The 23951-nt window shown below is 35.5% G+C and overlaps 1 protein-coding gene across 5 annotated transcripts in view; it reads left to right on the top strand.

Annotated features, from left to right (window-relative positions):
• Positions 1–23951, top strand: part of FUT8 (fucosyltransferase 8) — a 105877-nt gene that overhangs the window by 21825 nt on the left and 60101 nt on the right. For all 5 annotated transcript variants that reach the window (XM_048306133.1, XM_048306137.1, XM_048306134.1 and 2 more), the window contains exon 3: positions 21411–21505. The gene's annotated coding sequence lies outside the window, so the exon portion shown is untranslated. The remainder of the gene's footprint in view (positions 1–21410; positions 21506–23951) is intronic.

Raw genomic sequence — 23951 nt, forward strand, 5'->3', positions numbered from 1 at the left:
CGTTCTTTGTGATGTTACCTTCACAACTGAAAACTGCTCTTCTATGGATAAGTCTTTGTCAGCTGAAAAAAGGAAACTTTGCAAAAGAGAGGTCAAGTGCCTCACTTTTGTGTCAGACCACTGACAAAATTGGGTCAATCAGACACCCATTTCACCTTTCGTTTCTCCTTACACCTACTTCTCTCCCATTACTCTTTGCCTCTCACCTCTAAAAGAGAAATTCTTTGGTAGGTTAATTATGTATCCTCCGTCTTACGAACAAAATCCTGTATGTCTTTGGCAGTATTTCTGGACCCTTTCCATCTGCAGGTATTACATGTGTTTCTCAGAGATAAGCTGTACTTTTGCAGAGGCTGGCCACAGGCCCTGCTCCATGAAGTTTTTCAAGAGTTATAAGCAAATTAAGCTGTTGTGGGTGGAAAGTATTGTGTGCTCTGGGGTATGCCAGATCCAGTGCTAGTGAACACTTCAGATTCTTATGCTTTTGAAGGTCTGGGCAAGTACCATAGTAGTCATGTTTGAGGACACTTTTTTTTTATTTAAATAAAACTTAGCAGAAAGGTAACACTTCATTTTGAGAAGCTGCTTAAAGAATGAAGTGAACTTCACTGAAGCATGAATTTGGGTGTGAACTTGGAAACCAAGCACATTATGACATTATTCTTTTTTTGATGCAACTGTAGAAAAGACTGTTATGATCGCTATTCTTAATTATGATAAGAAAGTTATGAAAATTTCTTAAGCTTTCACAATTGAACAAATTAGATTAAGAGTTCAAGCAAATTTGTTGCAGATTAGATGCTTTTACAGTTCACCCAACTTCACTACTGGTTTTCAAGCTGGTGACATCTAAAGTGCTCTCAATTATTTTGATTTATTTGTGCACTTATAACTCTAGAAGTACTGTGTTATTGTAAGAGTTTAATGAATGGTTTATTTAAAAAAAAAAAAAAGAAAAGTGGGATTTCAAATAATGTTCTAGGGACCTTCTGGCCAGGACAGAACAAAGAATATGGTTATAGCTTTCCAAGCGTCCGGTGTCCAAGTAGTTGTCTTGAAACTGGGTTAGCTGTTGTAAGTGCTTCCTGCTGGTGAGAGGACTTGTTTCCATTTCCTGAACCCAGCTTTCTTCCCACTTTCAGTCCTACTGAAATGAGTTAACTGATTTGTCTCACAAATCCAGAGAAAAGGTGGCTAGTTTTTTTCTTGGCTTTTGGGTTGGATCAGCTCAGACAACTGTTCAAAGAAGCGTCCAACTTCTTCTGTACAGAGGAAGCAGAGAGACTCTGCAGGCAGGAGCAAATAGTGTGGGAGTGTAATCCATCCCTTTAGACAGCTGCCAGTCAGTGGATTTGGCCAGCAGTTTGCAGTAATGCTCTCTTGAAGTTGTTAGGCTGGGAATACATGATTTGACTTTGGAAAAGAGCAGGCTTCTGTGGAAGCTTTAGACTAGAATTAGCTAATCTTGCCAGATTCCTCCTAGCCATTGCAGTTGGTAGGAATAGTTTATTGGTACGGAATAGAAACAATGATTCAGAGGGAAAAAATCTTAGCCGGTGACTAGGAAATCTGTAATAGTCTTCCCCACACCCCACCCTCCAACTCTCCAGCCCCATGTGTAGTATCTGTGTGCTCCAGGCTCTGAAAATGAATGAAAGGTAGAAGAATTTCCATGACTTCTCAAAACCTCACTTCTAGTCAGAATTGGCTGGTCCCTTGTACATGATGTTATGTAATACAACAGTTTGTATCTTGATTTGCAGTTTTGTAAATTAAAATTTGTTTCTTTGTGAGAGCCTGCATGCAGGCATGCATGTGTAATTACTTACTTTTACACTTCTGTTGTTCCGTGTTCGCACTAACTTGATTTGTCCGGAAGCTGTGGTGATGGTGTCACTGTCTTTAGCAGAGTTGCTTTCCTTCCTTTAGTAAGAACAAGGCACAGTGGTTGCCTTTTCTGTTTAGTTTGTGTGGGAGGGTAATTAAAAGGATTTGTACAGGTCTATAAACTGCAGTGCTTGGAGCTGTAGTTAAGCCAGTGGTTTGGTATATGCATTGCTCAGCTACTGAGGGAGATTGAGCAGTGGAAGAAAGCTGATTTGATCTTAGGGTCTAGGTAAAATCCAGGTAGTGCTGGTGGATTGAGACAAGTAATGGAGCACTAGAGTGAAGGTGATACCTTTCCCATATTACTTGATTATGCAATCCATGGATTGTGTTGGATTCCTGCTTCCAGTCAGATTTTGTAACAAGCTGCATTTGGAATTATTTTCTGCTATCATAGTCTGGCTTGGGAAAACTGTATTTCATCCATATACGTATTTAATATTTTTTCCTGATTTTTTTTCACATATAAAAATGTTTCCATGGTTCTTTTTCCCAAATCATATTTCACACTTAGTCTAATCCATTCCATTTTTGAACTGCTGTTCTGTAGTTTGTTAAGAAAGAAAGATCAAATAGACATTTTTTATTGCATTCTAAAACACTTCCTTATCCTTTCTTGGATATTCTGTAAGTTAGATTAATCCATGATAAGCTTTTCAAGATAAACTAATCTCTGGAAAAGGCCTGTATATCTTGAGTTTTATTTATTGTAAGGGCACCTGAAATCTCGGATAGATATTCTCTGTTTCTGCATATCTAAATAGATCAGCGTATGAATCCTGATGGAAAATACCTTTTCAGAAGGTTATATTGCTGATTTAGCCCTTCCATTTTATCAGGACTGTCCCTTTGTGATTCTGGAGTATCTATGATCTTACTTGCTACTTTCCCCCTTGCCTGAGGATCAGCAAAGTCTGTTTCTTGTCCTAACATTCAGTTTCAGTCTGCTCTTCTATCTTGGTAGGCATTTAGCTTGGATTCTTCTTTGAAAGATTGCTTCTTGCTCCTCTGTCTCTCTGAACTATATTCTTTATTAAAAGTGTGTTCTAGATAAGTCAGTTCTGATGCAGCAGCACAAACAACAGTCTTTTATGTCTTTCTTTTCAAGAAAAGAGGATGCTAGTGGCTCCATTGACACACGTTTACTGCAGTGAAAAATGAAACCAGGCTGAGACACTGCAGAGAGGTTGGAAGATGGGAGGAGAATTTAACATGAAGCAAGAAATTAGAATGATCAGGGGAAAATGGGATTCAAGCCATTAAGGGCAAACTTAAAATACTGCTTTTAAATTAAAGGAACAGAAAACAGGCAAGTACAGGATAAGGAATGGCTGAGAGTTCTGAAGAAAGAGATTGAGGGTTAAGAGCTGACCTTAAATCAAGAGTATCACGCACAAAAAGCAGTTCTGAAAATGTAACATCACACCAGGATGAGTGAATGAAAGTGCTGTCATTCAACGCTGTAAAACTGATGTAAATCTCTCTGCACAACCTAGAAGTGGAGTCAACTAGGTCACTGTGTCCGGTTTGGAACCATGCACTTAATACATGCAAACAAATCAAAATTATCTTGCTGAATTGGAGAGTCCAGAAGAAAATAGTATTGACATATAACAGCCAATCCACGACCTGTGAGGAGACGTAGGAATAAGAAGAGGCTGATTAAGGAGCATACATTTTTTACCTGCAGAGATTAATGCATTGAGGCTTGTGAAGCGCTGCAACGAACTGGGAAGAGCATGTGTTTGTCTTTGGAAGTTCATAAAATGTAGTCTGACACATATGAGTACGTGTGATCTCCTCTTAGATGAGAGGAGTGATTTAATAACCTTGTGATAACCTTATTACATGTTATGATATAATGTCTAGTTTCTAGATGCTTGGTGGCTTGGTTTGGTTGGTGGGTTTTTTTATGTTTTGGGTTTTTTTGGTTGGTTTTGTTTTTTTCCCCCTTAATTGTCTATCTCTTTTGTGAATGAAGCATAGGGAAAGCAGCTTTTTGCAAAAGATGCTGAGAAGCAGCATAGGATCTCTTTTTGCATATTGCAGTGGTTTTTATTTCAAAATTTTCTTCACTTAAATACTTCTTCCAATGGATGAAATAACTTTTTATCTCGAATGCATCTAAGTTTAGACTTAAATAGTCCAAATCTAAAACATTGACTGAAAATTTGAAAAAAACTAGACATGATAACCTGGTGGATATTATTTGGCTCTAAATCAGTATTACTTTTACAGTGCCCGAAAAGTCAAATTTCAAGTACCCCTGGTAGTCTATACCTTTTAAAATGTCTAGGATTAGACGGTTACACTAAACTAAACTTTTGCATTGACAAATTGTTTAAGGGGACAAGATCAGAGGAAATAGCCGGGCAAGAAGTTTCCTGCTTCACAAGTTCCTTCAGTTAAATAGGTAAAGATGTACATCACAGGTGTTTTTTTCATTTTGTTTTTAGTATGAAATACAGAGAAAGAGTATAGGCATGATAAATGTATCTGTGAATTATGGATTTTAATTTAATATTATTTTTAGATGAAATGGTAGATGGGGTGATAGTCTTGCATGCTTTTTGCTGCTGATTGAAAGAAATTGTAGTTGTCATGGAGAGAAGAATGGATAAATGTCGAGGCAACATCTACAGTACAGAAATACTGTGTGGTTGTTTTGGCTTTGCTCTTTGTTAAATGATGTAATTATACTACACTGATAACTCAGTACTTCTTTATTGTTTGGATTGTGTTAAATAGTGGCCAATAAACACTTCTGAAACTGGCAGATCCTGTTAGCATAGGAAAATCTTCCTTTAATTGTTTTTGCACTTATTCTTGGTGGGGTTTCTTTGTTACTTCTGTTGTTCTTAAATGTTGAAATAAGCCAAGTCTAAAGGGAATTAGAAAAATTAGACGCTTGCCAGTATGTGGAAAGAAAAACCTAATCAAGACAGAGGTTAATTATAGGGTGATTCACTTGGAACTGATCATAATGATACTGTCTTTTAATCAGATTGATTTTGCCTAAGCATATTTGTCGTAACTCATATTAACTGTATTAAAATTGGTTAATGAATCCAAAAACCTGTCAGTAAGGAGTGAACTTTCAAACCATAAGGAAGGTGCCCTCATTGCTACATGGCAGGAGGTTCTTGGTCATTGACTTTAGCTCTTGGGAAGAATACATTGCTCCTAATAAATGTCTAAGTTTGATAGAAAGAGATCACTAACTGTTGAATTGCTTGGCAAGTTAAACTTGAAAGTATTTGGATAGAGCCAAATGTGTGGTCCCAGGTCTAGAGACCAGTACTGTAGATTGCACTTGCAGGTTAGAGACAAAGGTTTTGAATAACACAACCAGTAGAAGGCATGTAGAGGAGGTGGTACTAACTGCTGTATGCAATATTAATGGGCTGTGGTGAGTATATTATGGCTAGTTTGGGATTCCTAAGACTAGTCAGAAGTAGTCTTAAGAGATCTAGAAGAGAGCTGTAAAAATTCAGGTTCTGGGAAAGTGTACCTCAGTTCAGAGATTTAAGAAGCTTGTTCTGTTGAAGTGTTACTTGAGAAGTCTTGAAGATTCGTACTTCAATCCTATATGAAAAGACATTGGTGAGTGCTGAAAACAGACGTGTTTGGTAACTAAGCAGTTGAGCAGTTTATCTGGGAAACATTTGTTCTCTCTCATTCTCTCATATAATGTGTTTGAATCTCATGGATGGTTTTAGTAAAAGATGTGCATTGTCTTGGGGAACATGTGTGGTTCTGATGCAAGAAATATGAGAAGGTTTGTGATCATTGGATCACAAAGCAAAGATGGTAGTCATGATGTATCAGAGTGCAACAAGACAGTATAGTAGAGTATTCACATTAGATGGAAAGAATGGCCTTGTAGATAGAATGAGACCTCATGTTATGGGTCAGGAAACAAATGTATTACAGACTGCTTCGGAGGAATCCCAGTCCAGTTCCCGATGCCATATTCCCCTCCACCGGCAGGGTATTAATATGCCCTTAGCCAAGTCAGCATATTACTGGTAACATTTTTGTCACAAATACTATGTAAAATACAATGTGTAGCAGTAACAGGAATTTAAGTGGAATCCATCCTTCTCTCAAGGCATTACCGGCTCCTTTTCTGCCAGCCAAATGCATATTCAGGCATCACGTTGCGTCTTCTTATGCAGTAATTGTATTATTCCTTTCTCCTTTTTAGATGGTTGAGCTAAGGGTAGAATCCTTCTGAATGAATGTTGGTTTTGCAATCCTGCCACTGAACATGTGCCTTTCTGTGAAATATGCTAATGTTTTCACAAAGTTCTATTTTTAAAAGACTGCTTTTTGCACTTTCCTTCCCAACCATATTAATATTCATGGTATTGTTTTGGTGCTTCTATGCTTAAGGTTGGCTTAGGAAGGCAGAACTATTGTATGTCTCTCTTCTCTTGATTCACCACAGCGTAGAAATTCCATTGTCTTGAAATGTTCTTTTTCCTGCATGTTACAGTTGCAGTGCTGGGCAAATGTAATGTTTTTAATGGCTCTAAATGTGTGATAATAGCTATTTACTTTATATTTCCCTGGACAGTAGTCTGGAATTGCAAACTTCTGGAGGGCAATCTTTCCATTTTGCACCATTGTCAAATGACTTTGATTGTGGTGTCAGTGTCGTGTGCAGTTGTGTTTGGCATGAACATAGTCTGAAGGGTGCAAGGAGATTGCTGATTGTACTATAAGAGTGAAGGAACTTACAACTGGTTGCTTTTCTCACAGACCCGAAAGCGCCACTCAGCGCTGTGCAGGTGGTCAGTGAATGCTTGCAGCAGTTGATGGTTTTTGTGCACCATCTGTGTCATGCATCCTTTCTTCTTGATTATCTTGTCTTCATTTTGATGTGTTTTGGTAGTTGCTGAAGTCAAACAAATATGGAAAAATTATGTGTGCTATTGTTACGTGTTCATAATACTCCTCTGAGAAGAATGCATGTATCTTCTGGAGAGTGGCTGAGTGAAAACTGGTGTGATGAGCCACATGTATTTTATAAAGGGGACACTAAAATGAATGCTTCCCACTAATGAAGTTGTGGGAAATGGACTCTTGAGTCTTCATAATTTCCTGAATGCTGTGATTAGCATCCCACAGAGCATTGTAAAACAGTTCATTAATCATAGTGATAAAGAAGGCTCTGGAATGTCAGCTGTATTGCTCACCTTTTTGTTGGGTACAAGATCTTGTGGACAGGAGCCAGAATATTTACAAAAACAAGTACATGTGTGCTGTGATGGGCCACTGTTAGCAGCAGTATGACAACTAATGCTTTCTGGAATAAAGAATAAATGGAATAAAACTTCTTCTAGTGTAGCAATACTATTAGAATAGGTTCTTAAATTATTTTGCTAAAAATATTTTATGATCTTTGTATTTTTGTGTTACTAAACCATTTCTATTTTAAATGAACATTCATATTAATAATTCATAGAATACTTGAACTAATTTTCTCCCACTGGTTCCATTCAAACAATTCATCTAGTTTTTTTCAGTTTGCTGATCTACATATTTTCTTATTCTTTTATAATGTTGTATCCTAGTGCTCCAGATATTCCAGAAAACTAATTTACATATACCCGGAATCTCCGTTTTCCAATTAATAATTGTTGCTGTTAACTAATATGTATTTCTTAAAATGTGTTCTGATGTAAAATGATCTGTATGGTGAATCTGAATTACTAAGCTCCATTGGATGGGAAAAATTAATGTGGATATTTTTGGCAGTTATTTTGCAAAAGCTGAAAATTGAACATTCATTCTACATCAGTCCTTTGTAGTATATTTGAAATGGTATATTTCTGAAAACTATTACTGTTCTGCAGCATATACTTGAAGTCAAAAGTCACTAAATCAGAAGTGTTTCACCTATCCCTAGATTTTTAAACTAGCAGCTTTAGTCCAATAGCAGTATTCCAGAGAGTGTTGTTAGGATGTGACCAGTGAAAAATAATCTCTGAGTTTGGGACAATTTTACAGCAGCATATATCAGAGTGGGTTAATGTTTTGATGCCTCACTAGAGCAGGGAGCATAGCTTGAAGCAAGGTCAAGAAAAAGGAAAACTTGAGCTCTGTTCCAAAAATTAGTAGAATGTAGTTCATGCATTCTAAAGGCTTCAGAGAGTAGCTTAATAACATAAGCCTTCCCCCTCTCATTCTGCTTTTTTTCTTCCATATGCCTGTTTGGAGCACTGATCTTTCAGTCTTGAACTCTGCAAATCCCTTAAATTTGGCAGAACTTGAGGGTTTTTCCGTTTGTCTTATATCAAAGGATTTCCTGCTTTTCATTTATTCCTTTGCATCAACTTTTTTGTAATTTAGTAACTGTAACTGTTGTAAACATGTTATCTAGAGATGGAGTTGATGGCAGAGAGAATGGGATCTTTTCCTAGTGCATGCCAAATATAATGAGTAGGTTTTGTGTGGTCTCCTAAAAGTCTATGGATTTTCTCCATAGACTGAGTGCAGTGAGACTCACATCTCTTTCTGTAAAGAAGAATCAGAAAAATTAATTGATAGCTTGATACAGAAAATAATCAGAACTTTGAAGCAATTCAGTACTTCCATGCATGTATGTGCTTTTTCCACGTAGTTGCTCACTAAGTCATTGCCAACTACTTCTGTTGGTATCTTGTATTTCAGCAGTATTTTAATCGGTGCTATTTCTTTAGAGATGTTAGGAGCATGTTATGTATCCATATGCACACAGAAAAGGTTTTTAAAATTTTTGATCACTGCTCTTTTTAGCAGTCATAGTATGAAGAAATGTTTTTTTCCTGTTTTCTGTTTTGTTCACACCTACAGTACTTTTTCTGAAATGTAATTTATTCTGGTACTCTGCTGAAGGATGTAACTTTTTTTTGGTCTAATTCCTAGCCCTGTTATAATGAGTAATCAAGTGTTTGTTTCATCTAGTAAGATTGTTGTGTTTCTGAATTGATTATCTTTCTTCAGCTGCTAAATTTCTCAGTTCTTTTTTTCAGAGTGTTCACTGTTCTTCGAGGCAGGAAGACTTATACCATTCTTCTCCCTCTGTTCCTCTGGCTCAGTTGGTGCAGTCAAACTCTGGAGAGGGTTCTAGATTTTTTTGCCGTGTAAGCATGTTTTTATCTTTTCTCCACCTGTCATTTAATTAGACAAGATTAAGGAATGGAATATAGAAATACCTATAAAAAACAGGGAAGACAAATTATTTTTTAACAAGCTAACAACCTAACAACCAGAAAATTAATAAAATTCTGTGGGTTTTTTAAAATACCAAATACCAGAATTATTTTGGGATGATTTGTATGAACTGGTTAAAAAGTATTTGTGGGAACCTAATGTTTTTCTTTACTTATTGTCAGAATTGATTCCCATTCCCCCATTTTCTTGTTGATAAGTCTCCTCAAACATTTTAAAATAACGATCCTCATTTCTAGAAAGATCAGAACTTATGCAAAGAATGTTTTGGTGGTGTGTGATTGTAATGATTATCTAGTTTCATGCCTTTTTATTTATACCCTAACATTCAGTGTGTTTGGGCTATAATTTTTTTGGTCAAGCAGAGAAAATATGAGAGAATGGGGCAGGAGAGAAGAGTAAGCTCAACACTTAAAACATTAAAATGTCCCAAACCAACAAACAACCAAACTAACAGTAAAAAAAATAAAAAAGAAAATAAGAAAAAAAGAAGAACCTTACGCCAAACTATTCCAAAAGTCTGTATTGCATGTACATGGAGCAACCTTTCTCAATAGCACTGTGAAATGATAGCCCACACTGCTCCCTGTAAATGAGACTCTTTCAAAGGTTATACCTTCGTCTTAGTTGACTATACTTCTGTACAAGGATCAGATCCTGTTAATTGTATATGTAGAACTGACTTCCTTGTGTAACTGTTGCTTATATTGGTCTCAATACCAGAAAACTAGAAGGTGCTGTATTTGGTAGAACCTTATTTTACAGGAATTCCAAAGATGGCCTTTGAGGTAAAAGATCTGTAAGTTTAACTCCTGTTAAACACAACCATGAAAAGAGTTATTGGATATGTGCTCAAGGTGGTATGTTGAAGAAGAACCAGTGCAGAGGTGACCTGATGAATAAACTATAATTAAATTGCCTGGTCTTGGCTAGGCTTTTCAACAATTCCTTTTAGAAAAATGAGATTTTGGGAAGAAAAGAAAAACAGCTTCTTTGTGAATTTGTAACCCCATAAGGGAATCGAAAAAACCAGAATATATGGTTATTTTTCATAATGGGAACAGTGCAATGCAAGGTTTCATCTTGTCCTGGTCAAGGGCCTGTGCTGGGTCATGTGTACTTTATCATAAGAATAAATTGTCTGGAAAATGGAATCTCTTGAGCTTTTCTGGGTAGAACCTATATAGGAAACTTCAGCATTATTACAACCAAATAATCTTGGCATAATGTTTTTTTTTTTTTTTTGTGAGCTTCTCTAATATAGATAGATAGCGAAGGAAGTTAGAAATGAGTACATATTGAGATTTGGGAAGAGGTCTTCCTCTGGTCAGGTAATGAATAAAAAAATTCTGAATGGTACTAAATGAACTTGTGTATGTAGCATTCCATGAAGATATGACTATATGATATGTGTTAGTACAGTATGTGTAGTAGTGGATCTGTTTAAAGCAAATCAGGGTAGTGTGGTTTTGTTAAAAATACCAGTGTTGAATTTTTGATCAGCTAATGCTGTCTTAGACTTTCATCTACCATCATTGCTGTAAAAAAACAAGGTATACTAGTATATTTAAAATAAATATTCCATTGCATGCCTGTTTTTAAGAAGTGTGACTTCTTGTGTAAGACTGGAATGAATAAAGGTGTCTAAGCTCAACTTTGGATCTAAATTTTTTATTTTTCTCTGGAACCAGCTGTGTAAATCACAGTGAGATAAACACAGTGTATGAAATTTCTCTTCAATCAATTGTTGCATAGAGAGTTTTTCATAGGGAAATCTTATTAAATCAATGAAAAAATAATTAGATTATTTATAAGTGATGCTGTATAAAAGTAGGAAGTAGTGGGTCTTGCTATATGTCATTAGGGAACCTTTCTGTAATGATATCTATTTCTGTGAAATAATAAGTTAATGCTTACAATCATAAATTATATGCCCATCACTCCATTTTTTTTCAAAAGAAAACAAAAATATTTTACTACATATCTGGTATTTGAAAATAAGTTTCTGAAAATTAGCTTGAATTAGCTAATAAACACATCCTGGGCTCGTACAGTGTCATGTTATTGCATGAACTTTTTAATAAGTATCTGGTTACTCTTTGCTGTCTTTCCCTCAATATTGCTATCTTTAATATTGATTTGAAATGTGTTTAGTAAGTAGATAGCAAAACTCATCTCGCTGTCATGTTCAGGTAGCTTTTATTTTTTTAATTAGTTTCATTTATTCATTTATTTAAGAAAGCTTACATCAGTTTTAACCGCCTGATAGAAGGAAACTGATGTCCATCACCACTATGCTTTGGAAAAGTGATGATTATATTGTGAAGTAGAATATCTTGCCACTAGCAAAAGACTTAACGTTCACTTGTGTTGAGCAAACACTTTGGTAGTGACAGGTAAGATAGCAATGACAGAAGTAGTTAGTGGTGCAGCTCTAAGGTGAAGGTGAAAAGCCCAGTATTCTTGTTTAACCTCGGTGTTATAGTTTAATGAAGGAATTTATCACTTTGTTTTGTTCTGAATCTAAAAAGGAGAAATATTATTGCAAAATTTTTGCACATCTTCTGAAAGAAATTCAATGTGAATGGTCTTTCTGCCTTACAGGCTGTTCAACTACATAAAGGAAAAGGCTAAGATTTTACTCCAAATAAATGTAGTGGCAGCTACTAATAGTCTTGAAGTCATTTATGGGGAATTAACACCTGAAAAGGTGGCTGAACAGACCATAAACCTGTTTTTCAGAGGAACCAATTATCATAACATTTTCAACCTCAGCTGATACTATTATTGCTCAGCTTCTCAAAAACTGGATCCAGTCTACAAAAGTGTTCATATTAGTATTACATTTCAAGTTGGTGTCTTTATGAAAAATCTGAAAACAGCGAATTTATATGGTCCAAGATTATTTAGGTTTAGATCAAACTTGAATTAACTGTGAGCAGAGGAGACAGAATTAGAATTGCGTCTAAGATACTGTAAAGATATTTTGATTCTCATGTCTTTGCAAACAAGATGATGTTTGCGAGTTATAGAGGTTGAGAAAAAGAAGATTGTAAAATACAGGTTTAAAATACAGGTTTAAAATTTACAATTCTTTACAGATTGTAAAATGCAGTCAGAATTTTGGTGGCTGTTTGATCCAGTCTCTATGAAAGCATATGTATATGCAGTAGGCAAAAGCTGCTGGAGAACTGGTGTATCTGAAAAGTTCAATTGAGCATGAGGAATCCTTTCTAAAGAAAGAATTCCAGAGCTTGTTGTGTTGGTACTATTGTGTAGTGATGGATGAAGTACAGGGAAAAAATCAGTTACCACTTCATCAGTGTTATTTGTCTAATTTTCGGTTCGTGTTTCTCCATATACTACACATCTGGGATATTTGAATAGCAAACATAAAGAATTTTTATAATTTAAAACATATAGTGTTCCCTGAACTTTGAAAACAAGTTTTAGTATTATCTAAATCTACTGTTTTTTCCCTCTGTCTGACTTGGAATGTAATGCTTTATGTTTACGTATATTTTAAATGAAGCCTCTGGGTTTTGATGTTTTGGCAATCTCATTCTGTTCCTCTATATAGTGTGATTAGAAAATAGGTCAGGCACTATTGTGCTGAGAATGCAGTGGGTTTTTTCCCCTCCAATAAGTGTACTTAGTAAATAGTTAATTTATTTGACATCACTTACAGAAATGCATGTAAATTAAAAAAGGAAAAATGAATAGTTTTCCTCCAAATTGATGATTGGATATTGTTCTGAAAAGATTAGAAATAATTCAGACCACTTTTGGACAATGAAAATGTGTGAAATCACATAGGTAGTATGGGGTTCTGTTTTGTTTCTGAGAATTCTCCTGTATTGGTTGCAGCTGACACTTTGGGTATGTATGGATGCTTCTGTGAATGCTGGTTGCAGGATCAGGATCTAAGTTAGGGGTGCAAAGCAGGAACAGTAAGTCTGTTGAATACAGGAGGACTTAATTATACCAGCAGCAGCACGTGACGCCCTGTGAGTGCTTTTGTTTATTACAGTATTTTGAAAAGTGCAGTCTGCCTGTGTTTTTAGTAGTACATATACAGATGAAATGTTGTGATTCCTAAATTAAAACATGAACTCAAAGTGTTCACATGCACAGATTTCATTAGGATATAAAAATCACATACAATTACAAAATTTCTTTGATCTTGTTTTCCTAATAGACTGCTTTTTGGAGCCTTTAACTGTGCTTGTCCTAATAATGCTCTGTTAGGTCATAGAAGAACATAGGAATTACTACATTTACAAAACTTACTATTGGGATTTCTAATCAATTTGTTATGATGCATAGAAAGCTCTCTGATTAGATCAAAGGTACAGTCAGAATGTAATAGGTTTGTTTCCTCTAAGCTCCAATACTGATTGTTTTATAAACTACAGGTAAAAGTTATGTTTCGTGCTTTAGTTTACCATCCAAATGTCTTTCATTACATTTCTTTTGTAGAAATGCTTGTGTTGTGTGATATCTCGTCTTCATTTTCACACGACTGGTCGCACATTGTGACTTCTTTCTTTTTATGGTTTACTGCTGCTTTTCATAAAAAGAACAGTGTGAGAGAAAGCGGTCTTAAAATTTATTTTCTCTATTATGTATTTAATCTGTATTAACATTGACATGGTAAGGCTTAGTTCTGAAAAAGTTGTCCCTAAATTCTCCAGCAGTATCGGTTTGTTGTGTATCTGCAGAATTCAACTCTTGCTACCTACTTCCAAATGCATATACATGCATTATATCATTCCAACCAGCTCCCAAATAATTGCTTTTGAGATTCTTGCAGTAAATATATTCTCCCTAACTCTGGTGCTTCAGAAGTTCAAGTTCATTATATTAGGTGTCTTGAAGACTGTTAAGAACTGTATCAAAGCTCTATCAGAATGGGCTGATAGAGCACTGTGGCAGTGTTTATTTACTGTATTTTGTTGCAATTTTCTTCACTTTTTTTCTTCACTTACTGAATAGATTTTTGGCAATGACCATGCCTACATAAGATCCAGTCAGAAAGAGTCAGTTTTAAAATTAATGTGATCTGAGCTTTTATCTGAAAAGGCTCCCTGTCTTACTCAAATGTCAGTAGCAGTTATCTGTAGAAGTGGAAGCAAGCAGCCATGACCCTTCTAGCTTACTTTCTGAGCTTCCAGGACTTGGGTTGTTCTAAGACAGATGCAGTATAGTATCCGTGGATGGATTTTTGTAGAAAGAATATCTAAGTCTGCTTTCTTTAACATACCAAATTTTTTAAACTCGAACATTTTAATTACAGTGAATTTCACAATCTAGTAGCACCTTCTGAAAATCCTAATATTCTACATCAACCAGGTCTCCCTAATTCCATGCTAATTTAGTTTATAAAACTTAATCACCTTCTGAGGCATGACTTCCCTCACAATGTTCTTTATTTCCCAGTATCTGGTGTTAACTGATGTGCCAACTATTTCTGATGTGTATTGTAGTTTCTTAGCTGCAAGAATTCTTCTGTCGTCTTCTTTGTGAATAAAGATTTCAATGTAGGGATCAATTTAAGTTCCTTCTAGTAATTGCTAATGCATTTATTTTATTTAACTTTCCTGCTGTGGTCTTGTATTTAATGTGCTGTAATAATCAACTGTGGCATCATTTGCCGTTGTGGAATCTATGTCAAATCTTCCAGTTCCATTGTGCTTTTCAAAATATTTGATACAGTTTTTATGCATGTAAGAACTGGATTCTCAAAACTTCTGTAGGCTGCCAATTTAGTATCTTCCAATTAAGCTTCATCATCACCTCTCTGCTTGGTTTATGTGTGTCATAGGGAGCAAAAACTTGATCATTAATATTTTATAAAACAGCTGAAACTGTACTCCAAAGACTTCTTTTCTGCAACTTCTGGTGGTGTTACTGGAAGTGATAGTGGACTTGAAGTCACCAGCTTCCCAGCATTTTCTGAAAGACCATCTAGTTTTCTTATAAAATTCTGTCTTTATACTCAGCAGTCATTTCACCACAGAGCATTCACTAGGCTTGAACAGCTTATTATCTTTTACAGATGATATTTAATACCTTGCTGTATAACCTGCCTCCTATCCTTTAGAATCCCTGTTAGTCTCCACATAAGAATGATGTTGGTATCATCTACTTACGGGACCATTTCTTTCTCGAAATTTTCTTGAGGCTCCCTTGACGTGGGAGCCTCAGAGTGTATTAAAAGTATTAAGAAATTTGTTTGGTGTACTATGTGTAGATGCAGCACTTTGAGACATGGTTTGGTGGTAGACTTGGCAATGCTGGGTTAATGGTTGGACTACATGATCTTAGAGGTCTTTTCCAAACTAAAAACTTACATGATTGTACGAGTCTACTTGTCTCTCTAGGATATTTTGGTTTTAGCAAAACCAACTTCAAAAAACAGCGTTTTACTTCTTAACTTCCTCACTTACCTACCTCAATGTAGGTAATCGTGTACAATACATCATGATGGGGTAGCCCCTGCCCTCCAATCTTCTGCTGCCATTTGTTATAATCGTAATTTGCAATTTTTCAAGTTGGGTAGCAGACTGATTTTGTTGTTTCATTGCTGCTTTTTGATTTTGTGAATAACTTTATGGTTAGAGATGTAGATCCTTCAGATCCTGTAGATCCCTTCCTTGTGGAACTGAGCTCTAAATGCAATCCAGACTCTCCTTTAAATTACTAGGAGATTCTGCCCTGAGACTCAGTTTGCTAAAGCAGGGTTGCTTGCTTTAGAAAGAATACAAAGATTTATAACCAAAGAGTTACTACCTGTGTTTGGGCCTTGGCCAGACTCTTGGGTAAAAAACAGTCACACACAGAGTGTGTGACTATAGCAGGAGATAGCTCAGAACCATGGAGAGCTCTTTTAAATTCCAGTATGGGGAATAATGGGCATTCTTGATTTTTTTTTCTTAAATATGGTTGCTAAAATTAACCTGAGCTATTCAGAAATAAAGGAAGTTGAAGGGCAAGAAAAAGCCTACACTGAAATTAGGAGCAAGAATGTAATACTTGTTTTAAAAGAGTAGGTGGAAAAAGTCTTAACTTGCAAAGAATTGTGAGATACTACTGGGGAACAGCTAAACATAGGAGCTGCTGGCCACGATAGTCACACCCTTATTATAATGTGTTCACCACAAAGGAAAATACTGTTTTTCTCACAAATAATGAGTTTATACACAATTATTCTATGAAGTGAATGGCTTTCTATGTGGCTATGTAGGTTTGCCTAGGAAACAGTAAGAATAACACGATTGTAGGTTTTTCCTACAAGTGCTTGACTTCCAAATTGATTTGAAAGATGATTTAAAATCTGACTTGGTTTTACTTATTATCAGTCTGAAATGCTTGAATGGGATTTCACTAGAATTACCTTTGAGAATATATGCAAATTTAGCTTTTAAGTCTTTTGTTACTGTACTAATATTAATATTGCTTAAATAATTATTTTATATGGAAAATGAATTTAAAATGTTATTTTTAGAATGTTTAGCCTATGAAATAAAATACTATTTTGTAAAAAGCATCAAGCTTGCTTTAATTTCTATAGAAAAAGTTACATATATCCAGGCACACAGATGAAAAATCCCGTCTTACATATAAAAGAAAATAGCTCACTCATTAAGGCTGATAGTTTCTAACACTCATGATGGCTTGACAGCAAATTTATGTATTAGTGTTATAAATAAAAATGGGAATTCTGATTAGCAGTGTAAACTTAATACTTGACATAAAAAGAGCTAAGCAGGAAGCTAACACTTTCAAAGGTGTTTTAAACTCAGTAAGTTTTAAACTCACCTGTCATTTTGCCTTAATAATGTGTCACACCAATTTTAGAGAGGAAAAGGCATTGGCAGCATTATGTGAGGTTTGGACTTGCAACTTCACAGCTCTGTTTTATTCATAGCCTTACCATTGTACAAAGTGCTTTCAGTTTTTCAGTTCCTTCAGTTTTAAATAAATGAATAGATCTTAGATCAGTGGTACACTTGAGCCATGGTGATGGTGAAGATCACATGCAGGAAGCAATCAACTTTTGGTGGCATGGAGCTCTACTGAAGCTGTAAACCAGTGTAAATTAGACAGCGTGAACCTATATGCTAATGCAAATAAATTGCTTCCCATACTTGAATTAGCTCATTAGGTGCCTTTTTTGGTGCTTTTTAGTGTATAAAATTCTCTATCCCAAAAAAAAAAAGAAAATTGGAATGCCAAGGGAAATTTTCACAGGGTAAGGTCTGCCTATTGTGGCATAGTGGAATTAAAGTTAAAGCAGATACTTCTTTATCACATGGCAATATTACTATTTGCAATCCCCAGTAAAATTTGTCTTGCTCTAATAAAAGTACTGCATCAAACATGGTTCAATTTAAACTAGAAAATGGTGATACAAAGCAAGTCTGATTATTTAGATAATGATCCCATTCGACATTCTTTTCCCTGATGTGGCCCACTCAAAACTATATTCTGACATTTCTGTCTCCAAGTCTGCCATGTGTAAGAAGAAAGGCTTTTAGCTCAGTTTTGTGACTCTTTTTTTACCGTATAGCCTTCACTATGCTTTGATTTTGCAAAACCTCCTGGTTGCGAATATCACTTTAGTTTCCTTATGGCTGCCAAGTGTCATGCATTTTTGCATAACTATTACAAACTCAGCAGCTCTCTCATCTGCCTGTTTTTCATCTTGATTTATAAACATCCAGCTGAGTTGTGAACAGACTGATGTTAAGTTTCCTGGTTATTAGATTTTTGCATGTTGCTTTGATGCCAGCCAAAAGAGGAAAGATCTTACCTCTGATCTTACTTCTGATGTTTGCAACCATTAAGGAATGACATGGGGAAGCAAGTGGAAAAGAAAATTTAGTGGAGTGCTTCAGCAGAAACAAAAATGGAAAAGTCAAATATTACCTTAAGGTTGTCCATTGGTTTTTTTTCTCCCTCTCTGCTCCTTTCCCAAGGTATCCAGATTATTCTACCGATAGGGAGCTGCACTTTCTCCCAGGAAGTGGCAGCTGTACTTTGGTCCCAGATGAGCACTGAAACAGAAGGCAAACATTCTATTAAGTTCTGTTAAGAAAAGGATGTGCCATTTCTGTTTGCTAACTTTCATGTGACTTATGCAGGGCAGAAAGCCCAATTCTGTTCAGCTTCTTGATTCAATGGCTGGGTATTTTTGAAAGCATTTTAGGTGCTTCAATTAAAAGGGAATGAGCAACTGAGAATCTGTTGCTTAATGAAATCATCTGTTTCAGTGGCTGATTCCTTTATTTGTTTTGCACTTACATGTTTAGGAATGACTTTCTCCTACCTCATGAGCCAAATTTATCCAGGTGGAACTCCTAATCCTCAGATTTTATTATGTGTTTATTTGCGTGTGTAAGAAACAATTTCAATGTCACAAATTCTTTTTTTAACACATGAGTTATGTCCTTCTAACTTTCATAGTCTGTTCTTTTACTTCATTGCTTCCAAAGATTCTCCCTCTTCCTGTTTTTATTTTTTTTTTTTTGGAATGAGGTTTCTGCAAGGACTATCAGTAGATTATTAACATACTACGGTGGAGGAAGATCATGCTTGATGTTAGAGTTGAGGTTTTTTAGAGTTGAATTTTTATTATTCATTGACTGTGTTTATACTAGAATAGGGTTGTATGGAGTCAATACAGTAAGTAAACAAGAAAAAATAAACCTTTACTATCATGTGATTGTCCTGTTCATTTTCTAAGGTAATTTTTGTCTTACAAAGACATTTCATTAGTTAATATCAGACAAAGGTAACGTCTCACTTCACTGTGTTTCTGGTTAATGTATTATCTTAGTAGTTAAAAAGGACTGTAAAAGTGAAGACTGCTTTATCCATTCATATATATAATTTCCTTGGAGGAGTGCATTGTTTCTGCAATTGACTCTCTTACCTTTCTAAAAGAAGAATCACCAATAAGTTTTTGTCTGTTTGACAGAGAATCTTGTATATATTTGACAAGTAAGCTGCTCTTTTTCTTTCAAGGCACAGTTCCCTCTTTTGTTCAAAATTACATCGATTGTAAATAAAAAAAGAGAAATTACTGTATCTTTTTGGAAGCTTTCAAATGTAATATGTTACAAGAATTATGAGCACTCATTTATTACTGTATCTAAAAAGGAGTGCTTATTATTTTCAGACTGTATTTGTTACTGTTGATGCACTCTTGATTCTTTTATCTAGTTTAGAAAAGTTACTACTTCTGATTAGATTCTTAACTCCTGTTAAGCTCTTTCAAGGTCAGTGTTCTCTGTATATCTTTAGCTTAAAAGCCCCCAAGTGCTGTGGGTGTGGACTTCTCTGAACCACTGCTGTTGTGATAACTGAACCTGTAGGTGTTCGTATAGCATAATTTCGAGAATGTTTGGTCTCTGATACTAAAAGTACCAAAATTGGTGTTTGGATTGTTTGTTTTTTATCTCTGACCAGAAGCTATGTAGTTGAAGTAGGATTAGTGCTAGTACTTAACTCCATTGTTGTGGGTGTGTGTGTGTTTCGGGGTTTTTTTCTTCCAGTAGAAATATATTTAGTAACTACAGGGGCCGAGGACCCTGAGCTGGCCGTGATTTTTATGTGGTTCACCATAGGCGTTCTCCGTGTAATTAGCTCCTCAAAGGAAACCAAATGTTTTTTAATTGAAGAAGTGCCAAGTTTTATTAGAATAACAGTTAGGATAATTAACACTTTAAGTATTGCAAACTCAGTGTATAGAGAAGAAAGAAGAAAAAGGAAAAAATTTTACAAGGTTTTCTCTGCCCACATTGTCATTGTGAGTGTGCTGTTGCTTCTATTTGGTTGCAGTTAATTCAGTGACTTTAAGCCTTGAACTGTGCAGTGCCCTCTGATCTGCTGGAAGTTTTTCCTGTAGTGTCTAAGACCAGTCTGCTCCCTGCTCCCTGCTGCAATTTCTTTACTGGGTAGCAAGCTCCTGTAATGGAATTTCTTCACTGTCATACTGCATAGTTTCTTTAGTCTCCTGGACCTGAGCGTAGTCAGGGTATCTCCAATGAGTGCATGCACATTGTCTCTCTTTCTCTGGGATGCCCTGCCTGGCCTGATCATCTTAGAAAAGCATGAGAATGATAGTGGAGAAGCAAGTAGAATGCCTTCTGCCCCCCTAATACTGTCTGTCAAAAAGATGGAGGACTCATTTGATGAAACACTCACCATGAGCTGGCAGTGCGTGCTCATAGCCCAGTCCTGGGCTGGGCCAGTCCTGGGCTGCGCCAACAGCAGCCGGGCAAAGGAGGTGATTCTCCCCCTCTGCTCCTGTGAGATCCCGCCTGGACTGCTGCTTCCAGTTCTGATGTCACCAGCATCTGAAGAAATTTGTTGTGAGAGATAAACTATATTTTTAGGTTAAGAAGTTATGAAGAGAGCTTATGTTTCTTCGGAAGACACCAGGAATTTCCTTGAAATTTTGGAGTTGTATTCTTTTGCTATGGAATACTTCTGAAGAGCTGTTCAACTTACTTTTATTTTGTTTTCTCCAAAGCTCCAGATCTGTGATTTTTCCAGTGATTATTCTAGTGACTTTTAATATTTTGATTGAAAGAAAATTCTTTCCAAGGTTTCCTTAACATAGTCATGATTTTTATAAATGATAAAAAGATATACATGATAAAAGATGTGAAAGAATATACATGAATACTCTTCTATTAATTTTATTAAAATTAAGGTTAAATATTCTATCTTTGATTTTATTTCTTTTTTTCCATTTCAAAATTTTGCCTGGTATTTTGAACAGGGACTGATGCTTAGACATGGGGAAACAATTATTTGACAAAACTGCTAAATGGCTGAACTGCTTTAATTGATTATGCAGATTTATATCTTGCATTCAACATGTATAACATCTTTCAGCTGCAAATTTGATGGTATCAGTAAATATTAATGAATCAACTTCAAACATAATTTTGAAGTTGGCAAATATTAACAAGGGAAATTGAGGCCTTGTGAGACTGACTTGTAAAATTTACTCATTAAATCAATACTGAGCCTAAAATATTCTTTAATTTAATTCTTTGGTTGCTAGATCCCATTGTATCTCATCTAGATATAATGAAAGATGGTAGTTAAAAATATTTTGATTGAATGATTGATCTTTGTGGATAATCCATGATTAGCTAAGTTACAAATAGAAAATGAGGTATTTTAAAATGTAAGGTTCTTTCTCACTGTTACGATAAAGAGTAAATCAAAAGGAAGTTGTTCTTACAGAATGTGAAATTAAAGGGACTTTCTTGTTTTCTTTCAAACAGTTACTAATTTCACTGACTGCTGGAATAGTGGGATTACATTTTAACCTCCAACCTCCATGATGCAGTTGTGTTTACGTCCTGCTGTCAGAGAGAGGGTAAGCTGTTCTTCGTATGTGTTATGAAGTTAAGATTTTTTTAAAATGTACTGCTATTTATGTGTCAGATAAAATACATTGTACGTTTACATGTCACGCATTTTAGAATAATTTGTTTTAAACACCAAAAGCTGTAAAAGTTATTTCATGAAATCACATCATAGCTGGATTTGGAAAGTTTCTTTGGGGATCTTCTAGTCCAACACCACTGATCACAGCTGGGTTGATTGGAGTGCGTTGCTCGGGTCTTTGCCGAGCCTCCAGGGATGGAGACTTCACTGACACTTTTTACATACTTTCACCAGTATGACCATGTGATGTACTAAATGCAAGGAATTTAACTGAATGCAGCATGTTGTATAAAATAAGCTGTCATGGGAACTATTAATAACGAGCTATTTATTTGATCATGAAAACAAATAACTAGCAATTGTCTTGCAGTTTTTTTTCCTAGATATTCTGAATCAATCTTTTCTCCTTTGTACTTTATCAAAAATTTTGAATCAAACATTTATATTTGTTATAACCACTCTATTTTTTTTTTTTTGAGGAATCATTTCCATTAACATCTGATTGATTGATGTGAAACTTCCTAAGTATGGGGGTTTTGGTTTTATGGGGTTTTTTTGTTTGTTTGTTTTGGCTTCATTTTTGTTTTGGTTTTTTTTTTCTTAATGGAGGATATTTGGACTCGCAGAGGATAAAAATCTAGAAATTACCTGGGTAATTTGTACCATTTCGAACATCAAGGAGATAATGTAAAGGAATATAGTAAAATAGAAAGTAATATTAGAAATTCTTTGGGTTGAAAGTCCTAAGACCTTGTTCAGTGCTACAGAGTTGATTATTCTTGATAACAACTCAGGTATTTGTGGTAGTTACGGCTCACTGATGGAGGAGGAGGCTTGTAGGAAATAATTGCATACATTCCTTAATTACTTTCCTACATGATTCTGATTGAACTTAGGCTTGTGAGGGAAATTGCACTTACTATTCTCTCAGCTTCAGTTTTTCTGCCACACACCGCCTTAAGAGCTTTAGAAAAGCAGTAGCCACCTTGGTTTGGTGATTTGTGTCTTCACTGATCATCAGTCATTTTGGGGAATTTATTGCTGCTGCTTGTGTTGCAAATGCAGCAGCTCTTGAGCTGTTGATCAGCTCTCAGTTTGTATTCTATGTGTGCTCACCTTGTTGAATTTTTTTGTATGCATCATTAAATATTGACTTCCTAAAAGAAGAACACATTTGGCACAAGATTGCTAATTGGTCATTCTGAATATTTGTCTGTTCATTCCTCTGCCTTCCATTCTGAGGGTGTTTTCATTCAAAATTTTAGCAAAGGTGTTTTCAGGTGTAAAATGTTACACGGTTAAATTGAAAATAGTCTCTATGTTGCTCAGGTGAGCATTTTACATCAAATACACACTATAAGCTTCAAAATGATACCAGAATCTTCCCCTACATTCCCCTACTTTGAATGTTTTGTCTTTATTATCGTATGTATTCTGCTGAAGCTTCTAAATGAATCTTAAGATGACTTCTCAAGTTGATAATCTTGCTTTTAGACTCGAGGTTTTAATTCCTCAACTCCTAGCAATTTACCATCTTCGTAATCTCACTAAGCCTGAAAAATCATCAAGCTTCCACACTTGGTGACAAAACCTCTTTAGCAAAATTTCAGGAAGTGCAAATCACCTTGTATCTTTGTCCAAAGCTTGTTCTGGTTGGTTAAGATTCTGTTTTCTAACCAAATGAAATGAGGGGGCCTGTAGCTTTCGCACAGTAAACGAAGTCCCTCAGTACCATCTCTTCCTGCCAGGGAGTTTTCTGTGATAAAGATCCAAAATTAGAGTGTTTGAAGGCTTCAGCATTTAGTTAGTTTCCACTTGGAATGAAATTGAAAAGGGTGGTGATTTCTGTTAAGAAAATGTTTAGTTTGAGAATAATCTGCAGATTGTATCAGATGAGTAGACTGTATTTATTAATGTAAAATTATAAGGGAGTGTATGAAGAGAATATCACGCAAATTGCTCAGAGCAGTCTGTACAAGTATAAAATTAGACTTTTGCAGAAAGAAACAGTAGTAAAGAGGGAGTTGTGGATGTATGATTAAATAGTGAACAGGTCTAATGATTATGTCTACTTATGGCCCCTGATACATGTGAATAGAAGTTAAGAAGAAAAAAGAAGTAAATTTCTACAATAATTAAGTATGTATGGAATACTACGAATTTTATGTCCTTGTTCCAGAAAAAAGAGGGAGTGGATAGTTTTTATGGGTAGAAAAAATGTAACTAAAACAGTGAGCTTGACTAAGAAATGGAATGAACTTCATTTTGGATACTTTTAGAACACAAACATTAATACATGCTCTGTGAATGGATTTCTGTTCTCTGGTTGAAGAAAACAATAGATATAATTTGTATGTTAATAAAGGTAATTAAAA

This window comes from Corvus hawaiiensis, chromosome 6 (assembly GCF_020740725.1).
Source record: "Corvus hawaiiensis isolate bCorHaw1 chromosome 6, bCorHaw1.pri.cur, whole genome shotgun sequence".
Taxonomy (NCBI): domain Eukaryota; kingdom Metazoa; phylum Chordata; class Aves; order Passeriformes; family Corvidae; genus Corvus; species Corvus hawaiiensis.